Source organism: Mya arenaria, chromosome 7, assembly GCF_026914265.1.
Source record: "Mya arenaria isolate MELC-2E11 chromosome 7, ASM2691426v1".
NCBI classification, from domain to species: Eukaryota; Metazoa; Mollusca; class Bivalvia; order Myida; family Myidae; genus Mya; species Mya arenaria.
The window spans coordinates 50,600,798-50,612,909 of NC_069128.1; the positions used below are offsets into that span (position 1 = coordinate 50,600,798).

General features: G+C 32.5%; 1 long non-coding RNA gene across 1 annotated transcript; it reads right to left on the reverse strand.

Moving 5' to 3' along the window:
• Positions 1 to 663: 663 nt before the first annotated feature.
• LOC128240564 (uncharacterized) lies at positions 664 to 11,327 on the reverse strand. Its single transcript, XR_008262197.1, has 3 exons — positions 11,274 to 11,327; positions 1,212 to 1,267; positions 664 to 721 (listed from the first exon to the last, which is right to left on the reverse strand). It is a non-coding gene; the product is annotated as an uncharacterized LOC128240564 (long non-coding RNA).
• Between the last annotated feature and the right edge of the window lie 785 nt (positions 11,328 to 12,112).

Here is a 12,112-nt window from a genome sequence, read left to right on the forward strand (position 1 = left end):
CTCTTCAATCTATTGTTTTGTCAGCAGTCTTACGTATATAACCAGATTCTATGGATTTTCGCAAAAAATTGGCTCGTTCCTAGACAAATTTGTTTTTTTAAAATGTTGTCAAAACGTTCAATCTGTGAGAGTGCAGCTTTAAAAACAGCAATATTGCCAGTTTGGGAAGTTTGTGCCTCTCAAACTTCAAGAATTTTCCACTATTGTCCACCTAGATACTTTGAATATTGAACAATTCAAAACTTTAACTTGCAAACTTTAAAAAACTGTATTAAAGGAATACATTGTATTTCAAGACTTATTAAAAATGTGACCACAAAGTAACATTGACAACATATTTTAATATTCTGAACTTCCAAGCCTTCACTTATGGAAGTTTTCTCCAAAATAGTGAAAGGGTTTGTCCCTCCAAGAACTCTATTTTGTAAGTTTTGACAAGCTGAAATGAAGTAATATACTTCCAAATTTCATTTAACAGAAGCCCTGCATGTTTGTGATATTATAATAAATCAAAGTTTATTTACTCTATGGTGTTGTTAAATGTTAACTATAGCAGACATAGTACATACTTAAATTTGCTCATGATTGTCACCGTTCTGAAAAGTTTGTCACCTGCTTCTTAAAGACAATAAACAGCATCCTGTTCAGGTCAGCATTGGTGATCTTTGTGGGAGTGGAAGTCGTAGTGTGTTCTTCTTGGCTGGCCATGTCATCATATTTTCTTAAGAGAAAAAAGCAAACTTTTACAAGTATTCTTATAGATTGAATATGGCATACTTTTGTTAACATCATTACAGGTCTGAAATAAATGGGTCTTAAGCCCATCATAACACATCTTTCAGTCATCGGAATTGGCTTATGGATGAACAAGCCTGAATTCTTATTATATTGCTTGTTATCGAAGTTTTGAACAAGCCCTGCTATACAAAAATTCGAGCAAGCCCGAGATATATTTTACCAGTGTTGGGATTGCGGGCTTGTGTTAATTTTGAAAATTGATCTATATATTTTGTTCATAAAGTAAAACTTTTTCAATCAATTGATGTGGCTAAAGCAATTGATTAAATACCTTAAGTAAAACCCAGATTAACTTTCACATTATTTGGTTGTTTTTTTCAAGCTTCAATATTTTGCGTCCTGTTAAAATCGAAGAATATTTTACGGCTATATGAAGTTATTTTCAGTTCCTGATTAAGCCATGTTTGAGTTACCTTCTGCAACCAGCATTTTCTTTATTGGCGAAACTGTCTCTGATGATGTTGCCAAACTGAAAAAGAAATTATTTAATACCGGTATGTTATAGAGTGTGAGCTTATGTCTGTACCAAACAACATTTTTTTCAGTCTCGCTACTATTTGTTGAATTATGGAAAAAATGTATCATATACAAAATTTACCATATGTAGCCTCTTTCCCTGAGAAAGGTGTCTGACACGCCTACTGAAAGTCGTACACTATTTGCTCATGACACATTTTAAATGTTTACTTCGGGTTTTGTGTTTTCCTAGTTTTCAAAGTAAATTGGAAGTAAATGTTAGCAATCATGGGGACTTGAAACATCCTCAGCTATTTCTAATGTCGTGTCCCGTTGGCTCGAATACGCTTACCTCGATCTCCTCGTTGGATGTAAGGGTCCGATTTCTTTATAATGAAGGTAAGCATTTCCGCTCGGTTTAAATATTCCAAGGATCGCGGTATTTTCACCGGTCCCAGGGGAGTTCAAGTCAATCGGGTTTGACTGTATAAGTATATACAAACGTCATTTTGAAAAAATAATTCACATCTAATTAAATCGAACTATTCGTTAGTACAGAAGATAGAATAAGGACGGACCCATTCACTAATCAATTAAAATATTTGAATGGAGCATCTATACGTTAATCAATCCATTACAATCAGAATTTGTAAAAAAGCAGAAAACTTTGTGTAAAATGGTTAGATTTTTCAGATAGACATTTTATTCTTGGGTACCTTTTTGTCACATTTTCTTAAAACGAATCGTAATTAAAATTATACATAAATTACTTATTCAAATCCATAAAAGTCATTCCAACACAGCAAAGACGATTAAGAAATATCTATTCTTTAATTGTATCCATCGCTAATAGATTGCTGAAAAACATTTGGCAGTTTTTTTACCCTGTTGCCTGTTTAACAAGTACCTAGTATTCATCTTGTGTACCTTAAAGGCATATTTGTTTTTTTTTAAGAGTTTTCATTTCTTTATAGAAATCGTTTTCAAACGAATTTTAGCATTTCTTCTCTGCTTTGCATTAAAACCAATATATTCAGGTAGTCATATTTTACCAGATTGTCATATCCTGTGTATTGTTGTTAGTTTCTTTCAAAGACTGAGATACAATTTGAGATTTCAACGATGTAAAACAAAGTTTTCTGTGTTAGAGTGTCGGTATTATTTTGTGTTGTTTTATGAACTGTTAAGGGGATATCCATATCTTTTACCACCAAGTTTTCATATGTTTAAGGATAAACAGAATGTCAGTCATGTATCTCTTTGGGTTATTTTCGATAACTTTCAAAAATAAAATTATATTTCTATGATTTAGAACTTTTTTCGAATCCACCCATTTCAAGTTAACTGTTGGTAGTTGTTCACTAATAGCCAATTCACTTACGTTCTTTGCATTTAAGGTACATTATTTAATTTGTGCCTATTTTTATCATAATAGTTTAGGTATTTGTTATTTTCTTTTCAATATAAATATCGATGTTGCTTATACCACCACGTAGTCTTTTTTATTAAAAAATGCATGTCAATAGCAGCAATTAAATCTAGCTTTATATTTGTCAATTTAGGATATGCATCCCAAGTAAGTCCACGAAAACTAACGTAATGACATGGATCTAACCTGTAATGTTTAATACGGGTCTTTCGAATGTTCTGGAGTATATCTTCTAATAAAAGAACCCCGTTTTAAAGTAAGGGTTATGATAATCGCCCATTGTAATTACAGCGAAATGATTCCCATTTATTTTGTACATGGTTGTTATTATCATCAGATATATCTTTATCTTTGAACAGAGACACAAAAAATATCATTAAACTGTTCAGAATTAAAAATATAATCATATGGGTAAGATGCGTTTTAAAATAAATACTTGAAAGCATAGTCGCTTAAAACAAAATGCCTCTTAAGGTAAATCATAAACTTACTTGCAACATATTGATTAAGAAATTTTAAACTGTCCACAAATACTAAATTACTTACTTTAATCGATTCTAAGTTATTTTGAACGCATTCGCGTGTCAAACAAAATTGCTCTAAATTCGTCTAAATTCTTAAATCATTTGCGACAGATTGATTCATAAAAAAATAAACTGTCAACCAATATTAGATAACTTACCATAAATTACATTTACATTTCCATGTGTTTATTTTTATTTTTTCATTGATATGTTCTCCTGTTGTTTACCTCATTTGTCTGCACCACTCTTTCATATATTCACTGCATAATAAAGTGACTATTATATCAAAGTAATTTATAAAATACTACTGGAATATTTCTACTTAATCTAAATGGTATGTTACCTAAGTTATGTGCTGATCCTCTGTAGGATCGTGTAACTTTACCGTGATTTCCACATAGTTTATAACTGTTTCTATATAATGTGTCTTATTCGATTAAATTAAATAAAAACTGTCCTACATTTTCTATTTCAATGTTTGTCATTAAATAACATTATTATTAATAATGATTGGTTACTTTTTTGAATGTTTTTGTAATAACTAAATGTATTATGCATAACTTATTTGTCGGTCAATTCAGCATTTTTAAATACCATTAATGAATACAATGTAACTCATTAAATGAACAGGTCGTTTCCACTTAAGCACGTCATAAAATTTTAAAGATTTATAACAGGCCAAGCTTTTGCTACGGATTTATCGTTTTTTTTCTGCCAAATTTATGATTTCTTTACTCCCGCATGTTTGCCACATATTGATAAGGCTCATGTTGTCAATGTTCCCGCATGTATGACAAAGATGCTTAAGGCCCACAGTGTTGATGATCAAGCATGTATGGCAGTTAATCTGAAGTCTCATGCTGTCGATGTTACCGTATGAATGACAAAGATGCTTAATGTATATGTTGTCGATGTTAACGCATGCATAAAGAAGATACGTAAAGCTCTTGTTATCAATGTTCCCGCATGAATGACAAAGATACTTTAGGTTCATGCTGTCGATGATCATGAATGTTTAACAAAGGCGCTTAAGGCTCATGATGTCGATGATCACGCATGAGGGACAAAAATGCTTGAGGCTCATGCTTTCGATGATCCTGAATGTTTAACAAAGGCGCTTAAGGCTCATGTTGTCGATGATCAAGCATGTATAACAATGGCGCTTCAGGCTCATGTTGTCGATGATCACGCACGTATAACAAAAGAGCTTTAGGCTCGTGTTGTCGACGATTCCACATGGATAACAAGGATGCATTAATGCTCATGTTGTCGACGATTCCATATGGATAACAAAGATGCCTTAGGCTCATGTTGTCCCTGATCACGCATGCATAACAAAGATGCCTTAGGCTAATGTTGGTTATTGCCCCGTGTGTATAACATACATGCTTAAGGGTCATGTTGTCGATAATCACGCATGTATAACAAAGATTCCTTAGGCTTATGTTTCCGATTGCCCCGCGTGTATAACAAAGACGCTGAAGGCTCATTTTGTAGATGATCCGACATGTATCACAAAGATTCCTTAGGCTCATATTGCCGATGGACCCGCGTGTATAACAAAGACGCTTATGGCTCATATTGCCGATGGCCCCGCATATATAACAAAGACGCTTAAGGCTCATATTGCCGATAGCCCCACGTGTATAACAAAGACGCTTAAGGCTCATATTGCTTGAGGTACATGGTATTGATGATTCCGCATGTATAGCAAATATGCTTTAGATTCATGTTGCCGATGATCCCGCATGTATAACAAAAATGCTTAAGGCCCAAGTTGCCGATGATCACGCATATATAACAAAAATGCTTACGGCTCGTGTTGCCGCTGATCACGCATGTATAACAAAGATGCTTAAGGCTCATGTTGTCGATGATCCCGCATGTATAACAAAGATGCTAAAGGCTCATGTTGTCGATGATCCCGCATGTATAACAAAGATGCTTAAGGCTCATGTTGTCGATGATCCCGCATGTATAACAAAGATGTTTAAGGCTCATGTTGTCGATGATCCCGCATGTATAACAAAGATGCTTAAGGCTCATGTTGTCGATGATCCCGCATGTATAACAAAGATGCTTAAGGCTCATGTTGTCGATGATCCCGCATGTATAACAAAGATGATTAAGGCTCATGTTGTCGATGATCCCGCATGTATAATAAAGATGCTTAAGGTTCATGTTGTCGATAATCCCGTATATATAACAAAGATGTTTAAGACTCATGTTGTCGATGATCCCGCATGTATAACAAAGATGCTTAAGGCTCATGTTGTCGATGATCCCGCATGTAAAACAAAAATGCTTCAGGCTCATGTTTCCGATTGCCCCGCATGTATAACAACCATGCTTAAGGCTCATGTTGTCGATGATCCCGTATATATATAACAAAGATGCTTAAGACTCATGTTGTCGATGATCCCATGTATATAACAAAGATGCTTAAGGCTCATGTTGTCGATGATCCCGCATGTATAACAAAGATGCTTTAGGCTCATCTTGCCGATGATCCCGCATGTATAACACAAATGCTCAAGGCTGAGGTTGTCGATGATCCCGTATATATAACAAAGATGCTTAAGACTGATGTTGCCGATGATCCGGATATTAAACAAAAATGCATAAGTCTCATGTTGTCGATGATCCCGTATATATAACAAAGATGCTTAAGGCTCATTTTGCCGAAGATCCCGCATATATAACAAACATGCTTGAGTTACATGTTGCCGATGCTTCCGCAAGTATAACAAAGATGCTTGAGGTACATGTAATTGATGATTCCGCATGTATAACAAATATGCTTTAGGCTCATGTTGCCGATGATCACGCAAATATTGCAAAGATGCATAAGGCTCATGTTGCCGATGATCACGCAAACATTACAAAGATGCATAAGGCTCATGTTGCCGATGATACCGCATGTATAACAAAGATGCTTAAGGGTCATCTTGCCGCTGATTACGCAAATATTACAAAGATGTATAAGGCTCATGTTGCCGATGATCCCGCATGTATAACAAAGATGCTTTAGGCTCATGTTGCCGCTGATCACGCAAATATTACAAAGATGCATAAGGCTCATGTTGCCGATGATACCGCATGTATAACAAAGATGCTTAAAGGTCATCTTGCCGCTGATTACGCAAATATTACAAAGATGCATGAGGCTCATGTTACCGCTGATTACGCAAATATTACAAAGATACATAAGGCTCATGTTGCCGATGATTACGCAAATATTACAAAGATGCATAAGGCTCATGTTGCCGCTGATTACGCAAATATTACAAAGATGCATAACGCTCATGTTGCCGATGATCCCTCATGTATAACACAGATGCTTAAGGCTCATGTTGTCGATGATTCCGCATGTAAAACAAAGATGCTTGAGGCCGAGGTTGCCGATGATCACCCATGTATAACAAAAATGCTTAAGGCTCATGTTGCCGATGCTCCCACATGTATAACAAATATTATTTACACTTAAGTTTCGTTTTGCAAAAAAACCCAATTCATTCACGTTTTTGAAAACATATGTTTAAAGAAAAAATAAATTAATGCAGTCATCTTGTAAAGATTTTATATAAAATAAAATTGTTAAATATTCAACTTACCTGGTATATTTTTATTATTTTTATTAGTAGTAGTATTATTATTCTGTCCATTTTCTGAAATTGAGCTAATTTTACATACGTATTTAATGTAATACAACATACAAATCAATTTAGAAAGGAATAGAGTTGTTTATTACTTCTTGTTTATTTTATTTTTGATAAAAACATGTAAACAGTAATACCAGAATTATGATCAAAAGTAACGCCAAACTTTGGGTTTTTTCACACAAAATTAATATATTATTAATATATTATTATATATATGTATGTATCTTATATTGTGAGGAAACATCAGTTTCGCATACTTATAATAGTTAAATTGTTAAAAAGCTTCATTTGATCTAAATAATTGCAATATAACAAACATCTCATTTTAAACGATTTTTTATCAAGGTCAAATTACCTAACCTGCGTTGGATCCGTTTTAAAACTGCAATCCCACATATTGAACGTTTGACAACTTTTTTATGATTTTTTTTTTGTCTTGGAACGTGCCAATGTATGCGTAAATTCATGGAAACCGGTGATATAAGACTGCTGACAAAGATCAGGTCGCATATTTTCATATTTAAGTTATTATTAATAAACAAATTGATGTTTTATGCATTTTTCTTAAACCGTTAGTAACGCTTTTAGCCATAAAACAGTAATTTTCTAATGAATATATGAAACTGTGCGATATGATCTTTTGTCAGCAGTTTTATATCACTGATTTGCATATATATACGCAATAATTGGCTCATTCTAAGACAAAAAAGGTTGTCAAAACTGTAAATCTGTGTGAGTGCAGTTTTCATGTTAAAATATTGACATAAATATGTTTAGAAAACAATTTTAAAAAAATACTTAAATGCTTTAATGCAATCAAAATTCAATACTTATTTCAAGAAGATATGAAAAATAATAGATAATGATTCCAGGTGTTATTGAGCAAAGGAGCAAACATCAATTTGTTTTTTACAGTATTAACATATCATGTTTACATTGTAACAAAAGATATATATTTTGACAATAACAATAATGAAACACGTATACTTCAATATCAGATTAACATGTTAAGGATTATTTATGTTTTACTTTAAGTTACTGATTGTCAACTTTTATAAATGGTTTTATTTCGCTTTATGGTGGCTATCTTGGCGGCCGTCTTATATTTAAAGCATCTTTGCATAACAAAATATTTCTGGGACATAAGAAGAGGAAACTTCAGATATCATTATTTTTTAGTAAAAATAATTTGGTTCTTCTGCCTGTTACTGTATTCATATTGTTGCGCTAGGGCGATCTTGACATTTTTGACAGAAAATGATTAAACAGATAATCCCAAATATTAAAAATAGTAGCTTTGTCATAATGACTTAATGCATGTTGATGAAGGATTATAATGTTAAGTGCATATAATTTCGATTACTAGCGGTGCCGTGATTATATGATATTTCATAAAATGATCTTACGGGTTGCATGTTGTTTTTTAGCATTACATAAACTAATACAAGAGTTTAAAGTTTAGTATTACCTTGCCATATTTTAAAAAAGTAAACAATCAGCGGTATGTTTACCACTGTTTTTCGCAGTTTTAAGAGTTTGCCAATGTACTTTGTGTGTTTAATTGATATTGATATCTTGATTTTTAAACAATTTAGATAGGGGTTGTTAAGTATTCAAGGACATAATCCTTTCTAAAAACTGAATAAATTACAATTACTTTTGTTCAGAGGAAGAATTTCATTACTTTACATAAATAAGTGTTACTAGTTTTAGTATCGACTGTTTAATAGTAGTAAAATGATTCATACGTAATATTATTTCTGAAAAAAAAAGAGTTTGAACATCTGCAACTGTTAATCTTACTGTAAAGAATCTCATCTAGTTTAAAACTTATTAAAATACAAGCAAATGCTTAATAATGAAAACAAGAATCATGGGCTATCATGGTCTACTTAATTGGTGTATATATGTGTGATGTTATGTGTGAAAATACACTTGTGTTCTGTGTGTGTGTGTTCTATTTTGTGTAATTGTCATGACAATTTCAATGAATTTCAGTGTTTTTAACTCTTACTCTTGTCGTGTTTCTGTTGCCGTATTTATCCAGTTTAAAGTGTCATTTGAAACACAATGCTACAGGCTTTGATGATGAATAACATTTAACAATTTTTACATCCATGTTTACAAATATCCTAAGATGTTTATCCGCTAAATAAACTAAATCATTTATTATCGCTGTCGTGGATTTTTTGTCTGAATTAGCAAAAATGTTACGCAGTATATCACGAAATTGCTTTTTGATGACAATTTCTTCCGTTCAAAATGAAATGTGTGGGTACAGACGGGCTTTACTTGTTAATATGATAATGAATTGCATTCTGAAGGTAGAAATGATATATTTAACGCAAGCATTGATGGGTATTGCTTCCCTCAAAAGATAGTGTCACCTATGATAATGAGTATACTTTTGTGTTATTTGATTGATGATACAATGAAATGTGAGCTGGCGTTAAATACGTAAAGGATATGAATATATTATTTCAGGCAGGATTGTTAATTTCTTAAACGCCATATAATGACTTTATGTAAAACTTCTACATGTCAAATTAAGGATGTCAATTCAAAATTCAACAAAGGCGATGAATCAAAATATAACGTATTTACTTTTATTTCATTGGTCATAGAAACTTGAAGACTCTTAAGATTAGAAAACACATTCAAATTCTAAATTAACATATTTGAGTTAGATTCGAATGACAATTAATTGTAGATAACGTTTGGGCTTAAACGTTTCCACAATAATGGGATGCTTCCGCGAAAGCAGGCCAGTTTGAGACGAAAAATATGTATATCATACGAAAATATTGCAATGGTGGCCACACTAATTTTTCAGTGCAACTGGATTTTTGAAATCATGGTCTTCTACGCTGATTTGGAGAGACTGGTGAAATGTTACAAACATGATGCCATATACAAAAAATGTTCTTATTTCTTATCATGTTAATCTACCATTGTTTTCCTTTTTGGCACAGCAAATCACAACAATAGTATCATAAAGATATAAAAAGTGAGCCGATCAAATGAACAAATGCTGGACTGGATTAAATAATTTGATTATGTATCGCTAAAACGCTTAATGCTTGATATTTAGAATGTAACAATGCTAACAAAGTCATAAACATGCCAAAACAGAAAGTTATTAAGTTTAAAAACATGTATTTGGAATAAAACATTTCTTACGAGCTATTTTTTTTATCTTCAAACGACATGATTGCAGTGTTGTTTTGAGTCAAGCGGTAACATAACGCAGTTTGTAAGTGTGACAGTATTATGAATGAAATAATGGTTGTAGGTACGTATTAACTAAAGGTGTGAGAGCAGTTAAATTGGAAATATAGTATACATAGGACACTAAGCAATTTACATTTACTGCACATTATTATAAGTTTCCTGAGATATGTTCATGCACAACATGACCCTGAATACATGTATACGCTATATTCCATGTATACATTCTTCCAGGACTGGTTCTTGAATAAACTACAGGTTTTGATGCAGAAAAAACAAATTATTATCACTTGTTATTTAGCATATTGAATGTTTGCGTAAATTTCTGTCGTACACAAAGATACTAAATCCCTTCAAATCCGACCTAATACTCTTCTTCACCCCAAAAGTTATGACATAGCAAACACAACTACAATACACACATGGATTTATATCATACCTCAAAAATGAATAAATCAACGCCAATGGTGTAGGACAGGTCACGCGGTGACCACATATATTTCCATTTTTTGGCACCAATCTTTAAATCGTGCCAAAAGGTTGTATTATTTCCGAGTCAAATGAATAAATGAGATATTATAAAGATGTTTTTATTATTGTCGTCTTGAGAAATGTCGACAGGTTGTCGAAGTGAAAAAATACATATATATATATATATTAATGACTTTTATCAGTCCTTTATTATTCATCAAGATTGAACTGATCTACTGCCGAAATTGTATAACTTAAGAAATGTTATTGACATCGTACACCATTTGTAGACTTTCCTTGCGCTACACCCGTTGGGCCGCAATATTGATGTACACAATGCTGGTCTACACTATATTTTGTTTACTACATATATGGTACATTAACATTGGGAAATGTTTATATTATTTATCTGTAATAACGATGCGTTCTCATAAGCGTCAATTAATCAAGTACAGGAGATTTTGTTTATTGTGCCATTAATCATAATGTTAAGTTGTTTGACATGATGAATCTCATTTTGGTACCATTTGAATGGGTATTGTTTGATACATTTGAAATTAGTGCCTAAAAGTTTAATAAACAGATCTATTAATATTTTTTTCGTTTATTCAATTAAAGTAATAAACTTCACCATTTCTTTGCACATTTCGAAACAAATCGTGGCTTAGTTCCTTAGATAAAATAAATGAAATAAACTCGACATACCACGTTGCTCCTTGTATGTTAATATCAGCAACTGGGCCAACATCCGTATCTCCTTTTACATGAATGTCACATTGCTGCAATTTTGGTGTTCCTATTATATGCATCCAAATTGATTATGTCACAATATGGACACAGATAATAAGCCAAATACTTAACAGTTAATATAATCCATTCGTTCTTCGTATATCCTATTTTACACATTCATAGTGTACTGAAAAAATAATCACGTTATGCTGAATGTTTGGTAATGCATAGAATGTTCATTTACTATTTGTTATTAATTCAACGAAATTTCATTAAAATGTTGTACGCACCTTATTGCGTGCTTGCTTTGCAAAAAACATATATGAGTAACAAAGGTCATCTGATATCTTAAGTTAAAGCCATTTCCATCACCAAAGCCTTGCTTCAGTATGTGAACATACACTCATTCGAATTATATTCCTTTTTATTTTATTTAGTTTATAATGCTAAAAGATAATTTGTAATGTCGTCAACATGTTAAATCGTTCTCACAATTAAATTATATGTCATAAAATCCGTATATGTATGTATCCCAAACGGTAAAAATGAAACGACCTGCCTATCTGTAAAATGGTTTACTGAATTACCCATGCCGAAGCTTTTTTGAAATTAGCACGCCTCTTTCGATCCTTGATACGACTGTAATACTGAAACGCCACCTTGCGGTAACAAAGATGGTCGAAAAGTATCACATATCTTTATTGTACACATCGCTTAGGCAACTCTATAAATATTTAGCTATTTTAAAAGCGATCATAAAGATGTGTTATCTGATATATTTGCGAATTGAAAATGCCTGTGAAATAATGAGGTTT